At 31.6% G+C, this 17,205-nt stretch overlaps 1 pseudogene; it reads left to right on the forward strand.

Annotated features, from left to right (window-relative positions):
* The first annotated feature begins 12,073 nt into the window (after positions 1–12,073).
* Positions 12,074–17,056, forward strand: LOC107647541 (mitochondrial arginine transporter BAC2 pseudogene; annotated as a pseudogene).
* The last annotated feature ends 149 nt before the right edge of the window (positions 17,057–17,205 follow it).

The raw sequence follows: 17,205 nt of genomic DNA on the forward strand, positions 1-17,205 counted from the left end.
ACGTCGTTAAGAGATGATGACGACGATGTTGACCTTTTTTGTCACGACGGCGATGCTTGGAAGGACGGAAGCTACGCGATGAAGAAAGAATGGAGGAGTGGAAATGTGCTTCAATTAACGGAAGTGGGATTTTGATATTTTAAGAAATTATATCATTACCCATCTCAAATAATAAATTACAAAATAATCTAACTATGGTTAAGATGATGACCAATTAAAATTTGACACATAATAAAGGGTAAGTTACATGTTATTTTAGAGGGGATTGGGTATAATTTACCGTTAAGTTATATTGAGCAAACCGCACATTTGAGAATCTATTATTTATTATATATCTCTAATTTTATAATCAAAATGTGTCACATGTCATTTTTTTATTGCAATTGAAATCAAATCTTTTTCTCTAAAATTAATGAATTTTCCTCTTCTCCATACTAATTTTACAACCAAAATGTGCCACATGTCACTCCCTCGTTGTAATTGAAATCAAATCTTTTTCTCCAAAATTGAAGAGTTCTCCCCTCTTCCCTCTTTCTTTTTCTATTTCTCTCATTCTTTCAACCACTTTATCTATTTTATATATAATTATCAATATCAATGACTAATTACTAATTTGACAATCAAAATGTATAACATGATATTCTTTAATTGTATTAAAATTAAAATTAAAATATTAAAAATTGAAATTGAAATATACCTATATTGTGTATCATATATTATTATCTAATTTAATAATCAAATGTGTCATATGACACTCATTAAAATTGAGAGAAAATATTTTTTTCAAAATTAATAAACTCTCTTTCTAAATTCTCTCATGTACCTCTCTCCATTTTTCTATTTCTCTCTACTATTTTTACTCTATATATAATTTATATTTTATATTAGTAATTTGACAAATCAAGATATGTCATCGGATTTCTTTTACAATTAAAATAATTTTTTCTTTTAAAATTAACAAACTCTCACTCTCATTCTTCATCTTTATCTTTTTTCTCTCTTTTCTCTCATTCTCTATTTTTTCTATCTTTCTCTTCTACAGAAAACAAAATTAACAAAATAATATAATTTAAATAAAAAATATTAGTATTGTTATTATATACATAATTTTTTAATTTTTTATTTAGTTTTAAATTTTCACCGCTTATTTTTTTAATCTGTATTTTTATTTCTCTTCTTTCAAATATTTATTACATATAATTTGGAGAGAATACTAATAGTATAATTAAAAGTTAGAATCAAGATTCAATTGTTTTAAAAAAATTAATTTTGAGTTAATTTTATAATATCAGTATAATTTTGTTATGCTAATATCTAATTATATTTTTATATACATAGAGAGAAAAATATTATTTTCAAATAGCAAGTATAAAATTAATTATTCCTATTTGTACAACAGACTTAGCAATTAACACCTAACTAAAAAGTATACACGTTAAATTGTTTTAAATTTTAGATAACGAATGTTAAAATTAATTATTAATAAAAAATTAGACTTTTTCATATAAAAATAATAACTAAAAATTTTATTATTTAATTTTTTATCTATAGATACCTTGGTCTTTTTAGTCAGAGACTTTTGTCAACCTATGACTTTTTTTTTGGTAAAAATAGTTTGATTTTATAAATCTGTTCCGGGGCTTACCTAGAACCGGACGGTGGTTGGGCTTATTTGTGAGGCCCAAGCGCAGGAGGAGTGTGGTCTCCGACTTGGTTTACGTCTGGGAGCCGCCTCCGAGTTGTGTGTTCCAAGAGATGGGGGGTGGTACCTGCAAAGACACTCCGATGCCTAAGTCAGCATGGGGTTAAGCAGGTTTAGAATGTATTGGAACTTAGTGATACCTGAGGGGTGTCAGGGTATTTATAGTGGTGATCCAATAACCACCGTTGGAGTAGTGCCACCTTTTTAGGTGGATAACCGTCCCTTTATCTAGGGATTGTTGGGATATGGCTTCTAGAAGTGGGTTGAGAGATATTAGGGGCAGTTACTTATTTGAATAAGTGTTATCTGCCAGCTATCTCTTGAGCCCGACTCTTTGGAAGGAAGTCTGTGTTGAGTCCGACCTCTTCTAAAGAGGTCGGTGAATAACGAAGGCCAATCTTTGGATTGGGCCTTTTGGTGTATTTGGACCTGGGCCTTAGTGTTGGGCTAGTGTATGAACAGTGCCCCTACTCGAGTTCAATCTCTTTTTCTTAAGAGTTGGATTCGAGTATTTGAACTCGGGCTTGTAGGCTCTGTATGATTGGTTTTAGCACATCTTGCTTAACCAAAGAATATTTCTTTTCCTAGTTTCATACAACTCGTTCAATTCGAGTTGTTTTGAGGATACATGACTTGTTTTAATACAAATCACCTTTCTGAAACTTATTCTGATTTCTTACGACTTGTTTTGATGCAAATCGTTTATTTCAGAAATTGTAATTATTTATGAGTATAACCTCATCTAGCTCGTTCGATGCGAGTAGTCTTAAGGTCTTACGATTTGTTTCATTTCAAATCGTTTAATTAAAACGTGGCTATTTCTTGATCTAATTTCATACAACTTGTTTAAATTCAAGCTATTTTTAGGACTTCACAACTTGTTTCAAGTACAAATTGTTTATTTTGAGTCCTTTTAAAGTACCAGATCATCTTTATAACCATCGGACTTCGTTGCTTTATCCATTATGCCCCTGCTCGAGGTCGAGCTTTATGAAGTCGGACTCGAGCAATCAAGCAGAAAGAATTTTTGAATGAAGCCTTTTTTTGTTGAACTCATTCATTCTGAGTTTATAGATGACTTGTTTTTTATACAAGTCACTTTTTTGAAGCACAACTCGTTATATATCAAGTTGTTTTGCGCAATTTGTTTTAATACAAATTTCTTAGATCATATGGTTATTTTTTACTCGATTTTGTTCAACTCATGAGTTCGAGTTGTTTTAAATCATCAAGCCGTATTATAACCATTGGACACCAATTTGAACCTCGTCGCTTTATCCGAGCAACCATTGAAAAGATTAGCTCGTGATTTTTGCACTTTGTCGAGCATAAATTGGCGCCTTAGGTGAAGGGATTATATGCTTATTCCCTCCCCTTTCTAGTTTTTACAAGGTTGTCATCCTTGTGTATGATATAACTCGTTTTACCCAAGTTGTTTTGGAGGATAGTTTTTACGTTTCGATTTTGTTAAAAAACGTTTACAATCCTTCCTTTTTAACTCGTTTCTATACGAGTCATTTGGTTGAAGTGATTATTTTGATACAAATCACTTTTTAATGCTTTGCTTTAATGGTTTGTTTTGATACAAATCATTTTTAAAGCTTTGCTTTTAGATAGACACGACTTGTGCTTGACACAATTTTGTTGAAAATATGGTTGACTGGCATAACTCGTTTAATCCGAGTTATCCTTATGTTGTTGTGAATACTAGAACAAGTTTTCTTGGAACAACTTGTTTTTGTGAAATTGTTCCATTTTATACGACTATGTCGTTTATTTTTAGAACTTGTAGAGATGAGATCGTGGGCTTGAGATTTTGTACGATCCATTTGTTATCCGTGTGGATCGAGTTGTTAGATCGTATTTATGCCTCGAGGGGCATATTTAGTTAAGTTATTTTTGCGACTTGTTCTAAACACAACTTTTTCAACCCATTTGGCCCGAGCTGTTTCGAGGTGTTTTCTTTCCAATTCGCATATGTAACTTCTTTCCACCAATTGATTCCTCGTCGCTTCATCCAGGCGATTTCTAAATGATCGGCCCGTGATTTCCGCGGTTTATCGAGCTTCAATTGGTGTGTGTTAATTGTAGAAAATCAATTTTCATAAGGATTGTTTTATCTCCTTATGTTGGAGGTGTGTCGCGACCTTGGCAGTTTTTCACCCTTGAAGTTGGACACTTTGTAGTAGCCCTTTTCTAAGATTTCAGTAATCTTAGAAAAAATATTTTTTATCTTTGTTTTGAAAAACCTTTTTCTTGGCTGACTGTCCCTTTCTTTAAGTTAAGTTTTCCTTAACAACTCGGGACATCCTTTTGCCTTAGTGCTTTCAATAGGTTTCCTGATCTCTTTTTGGTATTCCTTATACTCAATTTTTGATTTATTGAGCTCTTATGATTTAGGTTATTTTTGCGATGCGTTTCCTTGTTTTTCGGTTTTTCCGACTTGTAAGTCAGATAATTTTCGAGTTTATTACGATCGACTTTCATAACCTCTTTACGCCGACTTGTATCTCGTCGTTTTATCCTGACGACCATCTAGGTCGGTTCATGGGATTTTCACGCTTTGTCGAGCTTAAGTCGGCGCGTTTCGTAGAAAGAAAGAAAAACGAGAAGGAATTTATAAGAGATAAAAGATCTTTGTTTATTTGCGAAGGTACTTTTACTGCTACTAAGGGTTTTTCACTATCTATGATCCCTTAGTCTCTACTGTGATGCCTCGTTAAAAACCCCCCTTCAGAAAAAATCCTTTCCTTTTGGGAAAAAATCATGAAGTTGGGAAAAGAGTACATCAGGGAGTAGAGTTCGCTTTTAACTATAGTACCTTTTCATGTTACAAACATGCCACGACCTTGGTAACTCGGTACCGTTTAAGTCGGTCACCTTATAATAACCTTTTCCTAAGATCTCAGTAATCTTGTAAGGTCCTATCCTTTTTGTTGTCAGCTTTCATTCGCCTGAAATCAGTAGCCTGATATTTTTTCTTATCAAGATAGGGTCTTTTGCGGCGAATCTCGTAGCCATCCTTTGTCTCAAGAGCTCTTTCCTTATCTGAGTTTGCTCTCAGATTTCTGGAAGGGGGTCACGTTCTTCTTTTGTGCCCTAGCATTATTGTAGAATGTTGTCTTTGGTTAATAATTTTGGACTTGGCTCTCATAATAAGCCAGTGTCCCTACTCGAGGTCGAGCTTCATAAAGTCAAACTCGAGTATTCAGTCATGCCATTCTTGAATCTTACTATTTGTTGCTATGTGACTTTTACAAGTTATTTTGGACTCTCTTTTTGGGAGGTCGAATAACTTGTTTTATACTTGTTGTGTTAACTTAGTAAGGTCAGATACTTATCTCTTGGCTTGAGGAGGCATTCTTATAATAAATCACCACCCTTTTTCAATTTGTTTTAAATAAATTGTTGTGAGGTCAGGTTTACATCCTCTTCGTGTTGATGTTTGATTATGATCACGCTGTCCTTAAGTTATTTATGCAATTCGTTTTAGGTTTGCCCCTTGCCAGCTTGATTTAGTACAAGTGGCTTAATGAGGTTGGACCACGATTTGCATTTATAACTTCTTACACCACTTTGGATCTCGTCACTTCAAGTCAGAAAAAGTGTGCATTAGGATGTAAGGTGCGCTTTCTAGCTGTAGTATCCCTTTTGTTGTAGATATGGCACAATCTGGGTAGATTGTTTTCGAGTAAGTCGAGTATGTTGTAGTAGTTCTTTTTCAAGTCTTAAGTGACTTTGTTGGCATCTTTTCATTTTTCGTCTGATTTTGGCCCGATGTCATTTTGGATCAAGACGAGGTTGTCGGTTGAGAAATTTCTTCGTATGACCTTCTCATGGCCATTTATGCTTGGGATCTGGTTCTCGAAGTCATACCTCAAGAAAGAGGTCGGACTTTTCTTTGTAAGCTCTAAGCCTATCCGACCTTATTGTAAAGTCGGACCTTTAAAAGAGGTCGGACTTTTCTTCATGAGCTCTAAAAGAGGTCGGATTTTCCTTTATAAATTCAGAGATTTTGACCTCATTGTGGTCTGACCTTTAAAAGAGGTCGGAATTTCTTCATAAGCTCTAAAAGAAGTCGAATTTTTATTTGTAGACCTGAATCCTCAGAAGAGGTCAAATTATCTTCATAAGCTTGGATTCTTAGAAGAGGTCGGATTTTTCTTTCTAAGCTTGGAAAGAGGTCGGACTTTTTTTCTAAGCTTGGAGGTTTTGACCTCGTTGTAGACTCTGATCTTTAAAAGAAGTCAGAATCTCTTTCTGGTATTCTTCGAGGTTTTCGACCTCATTGTAGAGTTGATCGTGAAAGAGGTCGGATTTTTTACAGACTCCAAAAAGAGGTCGGATTTTTCCCTTGTCGGCTCTAAAGAGGTCGGATTCTTCTGAGTAATGAGGTTTTAAACCTCATTTGTAGAGTCTAACCTTTAAAAGAGGTCGGAATTTCTTCGTGGGATCTAAAAGAAGTCGGATTTTCTTTGTGAGCTCCCAACTCATCCGACCTTTGAAGAAAAGTCTGACCATCATCCCCTCCAATGAAGACTGGGCCTTTATCACCCCGACTTTCTTTTTTCTTTGGATCGGATTTCAGTTTTCTTCCTGGAAGACATCCATCTTTATTGGTGTGCAAACAACATCAAATTCTACCACAGGAATATTTCTTTCCATATTCATTGACAGTGATGTAATTTGTGAGCAACCAACGAAAGATGTACCATGAGAATTTTTTGTGTTATTCACTGTTATGATTGACATGTGAATCCACTGAAGAAAAAAATGGATTCATCACTCCGTTGTCGGTTTGGGTTGCATTCAAATTGGCTGATGCTGTGTATTTGGAACATGCAACTGCTCCATTCCATGAGTGGGTATCATGGATTTTTCCGAGATTGTAAGTTGGCACAGATGTCATTGTCCATCCTATTTCACGAAGAGGTTGGGATTAGTCACGTTCCCTTTTCCTCTTTTTTTTTTTTTTTTTACGTAACTTCTTTTGCCAATTGAATTTTTTGAATTGAAAATTCTTTTATTCAATTGGATTTCGAGTTCATTTTTTTTCACGTAACTTCTTTTGCCAATTGAATTTTCTGAATTGAAAATTCTTTTATTCAATTGGCTTTCGAGTTCGTTTTTTTTTTTCACGTAACTTCTTTTGCCAATTGAATTTTCTGAATTGAAAATTCTTTTATTCAATTGGCTTTCGAGTTCGTCTTGGTTTGCTTTCTACAATGTCCTTGGGACGGTGCTTTCTTCTCTTTTAATCCAATTTAACTGTAGAAGTAGAATCATCATCCCTATTTGATATCCTCTTCTCATTGGGAGAAGTTTTTACGGGATTTCTGGTATCCATAGAAACTGTATTCCAGCTTCTTTTTAACATGCTTGCATCTTATTCATGTCGAGTGGTTGTCTGACTATGTTGTTGATCATCCGCCATTATCAAGAGTTGAGCTCCAGGTCCCCGGCAACGGCGCCAATGTTTCGGGGCTTACCTAGAACCGGACGGTGGTTGGGCTTGTTTGTGAGGCCCAAGCGCAGGAGGAGTGTGGTCTCCGACTTGGTTTACGTCTGGGAGCCGCCTCCGAGTTGTGTATTCCAAGAGATGGGGGGTGGTACCTGCAAAGACACTCCGATGCCTAAGTCAGCATGGGGTTAAGCAGGTTTAGAATGTATTGGAACTTAGTGATACCTGAGGGGTGTCAGGGTATTTATAGTGGTGATCCAATAACCACCATTGGAGTAGTGCCACCTTTTTAGGTGGATAACCGTCCCTTTATCTAGGGATTGTTGGGATATGGCTTCTAGAAGTGGGTTGAGAGATTTTAGGGGCAGTTACTTATTTGAATAAGTGTTATCTGCCAGCTATCTCTTGAGCCCGACTCTTTGGAAGGAAGTCTGTGTTGAGTCCGACCTCTTCTAAAGAGGTCGGTGAATAACGAAGGTCAATCTTTGGATTGGGCCTTTTGGTATATTTGGACCTGGTCCTTAGTGTTGGGCCAGGTTTGATTTTATAAATCTTTTGTGTCATGCATAATCTATAATTTTAGAACAAAGTAGACTCTAATTTTAAAAAATTTATATTCCCGTAATATTATTACGGATAAAAATACTAATTATTAACAAAAGTTTTCATACTCTTATAAATAGATATTTATATTTTTCCATTTTTATCATGATTTTATGTTATGTTATCAGCACAAGAACTCATAAAGTAAATAATTTGAATAATATTAAAATTTTTTCAGTTGAAATTTATACCACTTTATATTTCTAAAAAAATTGCCATCAATTGTTGATGTTGATATCTACCCTTTTTTTTTTTTTACCAAAGATATAAGACTCGAATTCGCAACCTCTTAATTGAGTATGGAGAGAATATGCCATTTGAGTTATTACTCATCGACGATGTTGATATCTACCTTGACTTAATAAGTCTCAACAATATTATTAAGACGAATAATGAAACAATACTAAAAGATCATACTACGATAATAATTTTCTTTCATTGTTATCTTAAAAAAAATTAAAAAATGAATTTTTGTCGTAACAGATTCACTAATATATAAAAGAACATAAAAAAAAGAGATAAATTTCACATAAAAATCGATGATTTTATCAAATGTCTGATATAAACTGTTACATTTTGTATGGTAGGATTTTAAATATATCTCTAAATACAATTCTACTATACTTAGAATAATCATATGATTAAAAATATGTAGGAAAAATGCTATTGAAAGAGTAGATATACTAGAATTTTTTTTTTTTGTGCTTCAAATCTATTCCTATAACATTAGTATAGAGAGAAAGAATTTACAAAATATTTTAAATGAATTCTATGTCTTCTTGCATAAGTTTATATTTTTTTTATTGGTTCCATTTTTATTCGGAATACAAATTAAAATGTCTAAAAATTTGTTTGAAATGTTAGAAATTAAATTTTTTTTTAGAACAACTAAAAATAAATGATTTAAATTTTTTTAAAAATTTTCATTTTCATTTTCTTTTTATTTGTAAATCAGACTAAAAGAAGTTTGATTTTCAAATCCACTCATACATTCTTTAAATTTAAATTATATTCTATTAATATATTATAATTATTTTAAATTATAGAATTAAATTTTAAATAAAAATAAATTTATTTTTTTAAAAAAATAAAAAAATTTTCTCATATTAAATAATTTTCAAACAAACTCTAAATTCCTCTCTATTTGGTTCTTCGAATGAGAAGTACGTAAAAGTCACAGCTTAAAAAGGGAAAATATTAAAGGCTGAAGAGGAAAATTGTAATTAATTTTTTTTTTGGGTGACTGAATTGTAATTAAATTAAGAGTGAAAGGGTTATTTTGCCGTAAAATTAAAGCAAGCCACAAGAAATTATTTGAAGCAATCCTATCTAATCCGACATATATTCTTACAAGCAATATAATCGTCATTAATACGTTTGCAATTGCAAGACATGGAAATTTTATCTTAATTTGCTATTTTTATCGGTGATGATTAGATATATAATTATTTTTTTTAGTGTATGATATATAATTATTCATGTGTTTTAATTTAACACTTTAAATTTTTGTTAAGAGAAATGACTCACCATATAGTATCATAATTTTTATAAATAAAATATCTAAAATTTAATATTTAGATTTCATATAGTACGAGACGAGAAATAATAATAATAATAATGGTAACTTCGTGGCCATAATATTCGAGAATCGAAGATGATACAGACTATAGTAGTCAACAGCAAGAAATATTGTTAGAAAAATCAAACGTCTACTCTTTAATTTTGGTGAATTAATTATATTATGTATATATTAAAATTACAATATATATTAAAATATATAATATATATTAAAAATAAATAAAATTACATATATATTTTTAAACAAAACAAAATAACTAACTTATAGTTAATTTTTTATATAATCAAACGTCCTACTTAATTGCGTGTAACATCCATTATATAAAAGAAAATATTAGATAAACAATGACTATCTTGAATAATATAAATAATTATTAATCAAATAAAAATACACTATATTTTAATTTAATGTTACTAATTAAATTTAAAATTAATTTATTCTTTTAATTCTATTAATTTACATTGTTAACATATTATTTAAAAATATTGTTAATTACTTATATATTTTTTTTATATAAATTGTTTTATTATTAATAGATCATACTGATCTTCGCTAGCGCTATCTCTCTCTTCTCTCTCTGTTATAAACTTGTTACAAAATACAAACCACTACAGTTATTATACTTTAATAATAATAATAAATATTATTATTATATAAAAAATATTAAAAAATTATTAAAATTTATTATTTTTAATTATTACTTAATTATTAATTCAATCTTTTAATTTTATTTATTTATTTTAATAATTTAATAATATATTTTATCTTATATTTTTAAATATTAATTATTAATTAATAATAAAAAAAATAAATTATAATCATCCTCTAGCATTAATATGTTATATACTTAAAAAGTTTTCTATAGGCTATTGTGTTTATACGTCGAACAGAGCACTACAGAATTTCATAAAGCCGCCACGAAACAATTTTATGAATGATTTCTGTTGCGTACAGCAATAATACGATGATTACAGAATTTCATTTTTTTTTTAATTTCATGAATTATTTTCTGTTGCATTGGTGTTAATGGTATGTATAATTTAATCTAACAAAATAAATAGCCACTTGAAGAACTAATCTAAATGCTGACTCATCATAACAAGCGAGGTGGTTTAATTAAAGTCTAACTACATATTCAAGTATTTTTACCAACTAAATCTAATTAAGTTGTCCCAAACTTAATAAAAATCATTTTCATCACATAAACGTATACACACGGCAATTCAATAATGCAAAATATATCATTTGTCTTCGTCTTCTCTTTTTCCTTTTTCTCCTTCTCTTTTTCTTTTTTTTCTCTTTCGTTATCGTAATCACTAATAATACCAATATTTTGTTAAGTTCTGATTTTTTTTGTGCTATCATTAAATAATTTTGGTTCATTTTTTAGTTTATTTCGGTTCATTTGTGAATTAATTGAGATTTACTTGATGCTACTGATAAGTATTGATCAAATTTTTTATTCCTTAAGTAATTTCGATTTATTTCTTAGTTTAATTGAAGTTTATTTGAATTCAAAAATAAATTAGAGTAAAGGACAAATAGGTCCCTAACCTTTTTTTCTGCGGACATTTTCGTCCCCAAGAATTGAAAAATACATTCATGTCCCTGACCCTTCCAAAACGCGGACAAATTTACCCCTCTGTTGAAGTGACTCCGTTGGACTCAACGGAAAACGCTGACGTGGCTCCCGTGGCACTGACCTGGCCGTTACGGGAGCACACGTCCATGTAACTTTTTAAAACAGGACATATTAGTCCTCTCACATCAAAACGTGTAGCTTTTCAAAACAGGACATATTAGTCCTCCCACCCCAAAACGACGTCGTTTCACCCAAATTTTCAATCTTTCACATTTATGAGCCCTAATCCTTCCACATAAACGGTGAAATGGGTCACTGTCCTCAGCCACCTCCAACCCCAACCACCTCCTGCCCCCTGACTCCCTCTTCCACCACCACTTACGCTGCCCCTCCTCTCCTTGTCCCATCCCCCTCCCTCTCCACTCCCTTGCTTACCCTAACACACTCTACTCCCCTCCCATGCGCACCCTCCATAACCACCGTGTCCCACTGTTCTGTTCTAGTCTCATCTTCGTGCTCCCAGAGAAGACCGCCGCCGTCAGTAGTGGTGGCTTGGCCACAATCGAAGAAGCACGACAGAACCAATCTCTGCAAGGATCACTGTCGGAACTCAGCGTTGCCTCCACATGACCGTTCGGTGCTCCTTGTGTTGCAACAACGCCACCGCGAAGCACACCCGTGGAATCACTCGCGACGCCGTCCTCGCCGCTCAGGATCCAGCCACCTCCATCATGCACGGTGTCCTCTCCTTCCTCCTTTGCGACGGTGCCAACCTTGTCACCACTGCCTCGATGTAGAACTGCAGCTTCGCCAGCGCCACTTGCCGTCGGTGGGAAATTCAACCCCTCCGCCGCCCTGGATGGCAACTTCCTCCTCGGCCAGAGCCATTTCCTCCATATGCAATTTATGGTAAGTTGTTGATTCTATTTGAGAGTGTAGCAATTTTTCTAGAATTATGAGGAGTTCTTACATGTTCTTCATAAATTGTGGAAACTTTTAATTTTCAATCAATTTTGTTTCTCTTGGGTTTGTTAATCAGGAAAAAAAATCAAGCTTTGGAAAAAACATAGCATTGTAGCAAACCCGAATTGTTGGGATCTTTTTCAACATTTTGTAGCACATAATTTAAACAGAGGAAAGAAGAAAATGGATCTCTGGGCAGAATTTCATGCAACAAGTTGGGGAAGGGAGTTTGTAGCAGGAGGATTTGGAGGAATTGTTGGGATAGTATCTGGTCATCCATTAGACATAGTTCGAATAAGGCAACAGGTCTTAAACACCGGTGGCCATGGCTCATCATCAGCATTCACCATTCTTAGAAATGCTTTGGCTAAGGAAGGACCTGCTTCTCTCTATCGTGGCATGGGTGCACCTTTGGCCTCTGTTACATTTCAAAATGCTATGGTTTTTTAAACTAATGCAATTCTCTCAAGGGTATTTGGCAAATCTGTTTCTCCTAATGACCCTCCTTCCTTCAAGGGTGTAGCATTAGGAGGAGTTGGCACAGGTGTCCTCCAGAGCCTAATCATTTCCCCAATAGAGTTGGTCAAAATTCGCCTTCAGCTTCGTCGCAATGAAAAACACTTGATAGAACAACCACATAAAGGTCCTATAATTGTTGCCAAGAATGTATGGAGAAAAGAGGGACTAAAAAGAATATACAGAGGACTGGGCATCACTGTTATAAGGGATGGACTTTCACATGGTGTTTATTTTTTGACATATAAATACATAAGGAAACAGTTTCATAAATGTGAAAGATTGGGGATTTGGATGAAACGATGTCGTTTTGAGGTGGGAGGACTAATATGTCCTGTTTTGAAAAGCTACACATTTTAGTGTGAGAGGACTAATATGTCCTGTTTTAAAAAGTTACATGCCACGTGTGCTCCCGTAACGGCCAGGTCAGCGTCACGGGAGCCACGTCAGCATTTTTCGTTGAGTCCAACGGAGTCACTTCAACAGATGGGTAAATTTGTCCGCGTTTTGGAAGGGTCAGGCACATGAATGTATTTTTCAATCTTTGGGGACAAAAATATCCGCAGAAAAAAAGGTCAGGGACCTATTTGTCCTTTACTCAATAAATTATATGTGTTTTTATTGATGATTGAGTCTTTTTTACTGTTTGTTCAAAACTGAACTAATTTCGGTTCATTTGTGTGTTAATTAAAGTTTACCTGATGCTGCTGATAAGTATTGACCAATTTTTTTATTATTTAAGTAATTTCGGTTCATTTCTCAGTTTATTTAAGGTTCATTTGGATCCAAAAATAAATTTGATGTGTTTGAACCAAAATTACTTAAGGAATAAAAATTTGATCAAAGCAGCATTAAGTGAACCTCAATTAACACACAAATGAATCGAAATTAGTTCAGATTTGAACAAACAGTAAAAAAGATTCAATCATTAACAAAAACACATCGAATTTATTTCTGTATCCAAATGAACCTCAATTAAACTAAGAAATGAATCGAAATTACTTAAGAAATAAAAAATTTAGTTAATACTTATCAGTAGCATCAAGTGAAACTCAATTAACATATAAATAAACCGAAATAAATTAAAAAATGAACCGAAATTATTTAATGATGGCATTAGAGAAAATTATAACTAATAAAGATATTTGTAAAATGTTGGTGTTATTGGTGATGACGATAACGAAAAAGGAAAAGAAGAAGAATTTGCGTGCGCGAATTTGGAAGAAGAAGAAGAAGGATGAGGAAAAGAAGAAGGGAAGAAGAAGAACATGCATGCGCGAATTTAGAAGAAAAAGAAGAAGAAAGAAGAAGAGGAGGAGAAGAAGGAGAAGAAGGAGAAAGAACCAGAGAAAGAAAAGGAGAATGAGAAGGAGAAGGAGAAGGAGAAGGAGAAGGAGGTGCGTGATTTTAAAAGTTGCTATAATAACTTAGTTAGATTTAATTAAATATTTTACTTAGATGTAGAGCGTTATTGTTTTTATTATTTTGACATCTTTTAGTGAATATATAAAATTGACTTTAGAACATTTTAATATATTTTTTTCATTAATTAATAATGGTAAGAAATCATAAGCAGAATCAATAATAAGATATAATTAAAAAAATAAAAATATAACATTTTGGATTAATAAAAAAGTAATTATGTGATATAATTTAAATATCGTGATATTAATCAAGAATAGAAATAGCAATGAACCTTTGTGGAGACAAAAACCTCTTCTCCATCCTCTGGTTTTTTAGTAAAAATCTCTGATGCTATTTTATTTCTGTCACAAATTTCTACTTAAAATTTATTTTTTTTTTAAAATTTAATATAATTATAATAAAATTCAATACAAATTAATTAAATGCATCAAACTAAAACATAATTTAAACACAAAATTTAATATAATTAATATATGTACAAAATTTTTAACTTATAAATTAAAATAAAATAAAATAAAATAAATTAATTTTAATAAAATAATATAATAATTCATAAAACAATTCTTAAGATTGTACATAACTTATAAAGATATTTAAGTATTTTTTTTGTTTCATAAATTTTGCGGTAGATCGTATACTTAATCCCCACTCCGTCTCTATTTATCCATCTACGGGTGGAGTTTCATATCCATAGGATTTTATAGGATCTCTATTAATCACTTCAGTGCTCATAGGTGTAAATTTTTTTTACCACTCTTATTCAAAAAAGAAGCCATTATCAAATCATCAATGAGATTCAATATATTATTTTATTAAAAAAATCAATTACAAGATATAAATTGAAAAGGTAATTAATTTGAAATTCTATTTATGAAAAAAAATCGGACAAAAATCTAATTAATCAATTAATTACTATAGTTTCTAATATAATCAATTAATCACTTATTATATCAATCAATATATTATTAAATGTCATAATCTTTTCATATTATATATATATATATATATATATATATATATATATATATATATATATATATATATATATATATATATATATATCATTGAATGCCATTTAAAAGATAAATGTTTAAAAATAGCTCGTTTAATGATATGAAAAAGTTTTTGAATTTTATCCATAAAAAACTAATTCAAAACAATAAAATTACTGGATAATTTGTAAATTAAAAAAAAATAAAATCACTGGTAGCAATTTCTGATTTTAAAAATATAAACTAAAAAAATTATAAGTGTACTTACACTATTTTTTATTAAAATAATATTATTTTTGAATTTCGTTTCATAGGTTATCTTAAAATTATTTATATTTCCTTTCTAAATTTTTGGATTAAAAAATGACAAAATTGATATAATTAATTTTGGTGAATTTGAGTGGTTAGTTCACTCATCTTTTTAAATAAATATTGATGGTTTGAATTTTATTTTTTATATATAATAATTTATTGATCAAAATTTTTACAAGTGAAATTTAGACCTACAACCAATTAGAGCCTGTTTAGTTTATTGTTTGAATCACATAAAATACATATTATTGTTATCTTTTTGAAACGTTCTAATTTTTTATTTAGCTATACTTTTTTTCTCTAAATATAAATTATTGTTATCTTTTATAATATGAATTATTGATTCTATTAAGTAGAGTAAATTAAATAAAAAATTAATCATAAATAAAAACAATAATAAAAAATTGTAACATATTAAAAAAATACTAAAAATACTAAAAAAATATTATATAAAAAAAATACTAAAAAACATTAAAAAAATAAACATATTTTAAAACATTCTTATGTATATAATATAATTTAATGTCATGTTATAAAAATAATTTTAAGCAATATTATTCAAATAATATTTATTTTATTAAAATTAATTTTATTGTCAAATATAAATCATATCAGCGTAAATTTATTTTTACTCAAAATTAATTCTATAAAATTAAATTTATTCAACCTCAAATATCAATTCAGACAGATATATAGTCTTTAACACGTTGAAGTATGAAATTCCAATAATAATAATAATAATAAAAGTTAAAATGGTAAATGAAGTGGAAATAAAAACCAAGGTTGCGAGAACCGGACCGGTCAATAAACCGGTGAAGTCACTGGTTTAATGGTTCACTGGTTCGACCGGGGTTCAACCGGGGTTCAACCGGTTTAATTAAATATTAAATAAAATTATTAAAAAATTTAAAATAATCTTAAGTATATAAATTTAATAATTTCTAACTTAATAAAATTTAATATTTTACATAATAAATTATCCATTACTTAATATTAGAGGTTCAAACATCAAACATCAAAGCTTATAACTAAACAAAAAATAAAACGTAAAAAAGAAATCAACTTCATGCAGCTTGACAATCACAGAAATCAACTGAGAATATTCATGAACCACCAAACAGAAGCAAAAAGTAACAATATTCTCAAAGCCACAGAAATTTTGAGATACCATTCAGTACATTATTACAAAGATTGTCAAGCTAATAGATAACAATCTAACAACTATTGGCTATTGATTACAAACACACAGTAACAAGAAACAACTCTATAAATATTAATAAGCACACATAAACACACAGAGAAAAGAAGGATGACAAATTCCCCAGCTGCCTTCAACGCCCCAGCCTCAATTTGCTTGCAATGATCATCATTCAATCCCAAGTCACCAATAAACGCATCATAATGGAAAGCCAAAAACAGATTGAAGATTCATCAAACAGAAACCAAAATCATGTAATCCAGATAAACATGAAACAGCAACTCAAAATCATGTAATCCAAATAAACATCAAGCAGCAACCAAAATCATGTAATCCAGCATGAACAAATAGGAACAGAAACATGAACAGAAAAATCAAATTATAAACATGTTCTGAACTTCTGATGAACACAGCTAACAAAACATGAACAGATGAACACAGACTTAACAAATCATGAACAGAAAAATCAAAAAATTATAAAATCAAGCACAGAGTAGGCGACGATTAAATAGGAGCCAAGGTGGAAGGCAGAGTATTACCGGCGGCGATGGTAGAGGTGGAGAGCTCGGCGAAGACGGTGGAGGTGGCGAGCTCGGCGACGACGATGGAGGAGAGGAGCTCCGCGACGGCGATGGAGGAGAGGAGCTCCGCGACGGCGAAGAGGGGCTGTGGGATGCGGTGGCGATGGCGGTGGGATGCGGTGGCGATGGTGGTGGCTATTAGGGTTCGTGAGAGGGTGAGAGGGTGAGAGTTGAGACTGAGATACTGAGATAGTGAGATGAGGATTGGGAATTAGCCATTAGGGATCGTGGCTTCGTGCATAGCTCTTTTCTTCTTTTTTTTTTTTTTTTTTTTTTCCTTCAAAACGACGC

The sequence above is a fragment of the Arachis ipaensis genome, chromosome B6 (genome assembly GCF_059453495.1).
Source record: "Arachis ipaensis isolate K30076 ecotype BB chromosome B6, ASM5945349v1, whole genome shotgun sequence".
NCBI lineage: Eukaryota > Viridiplantae > Streptophyta > Magnoliopsida > Fabales > Fabaceae > Arachis > Arachis ipaensis.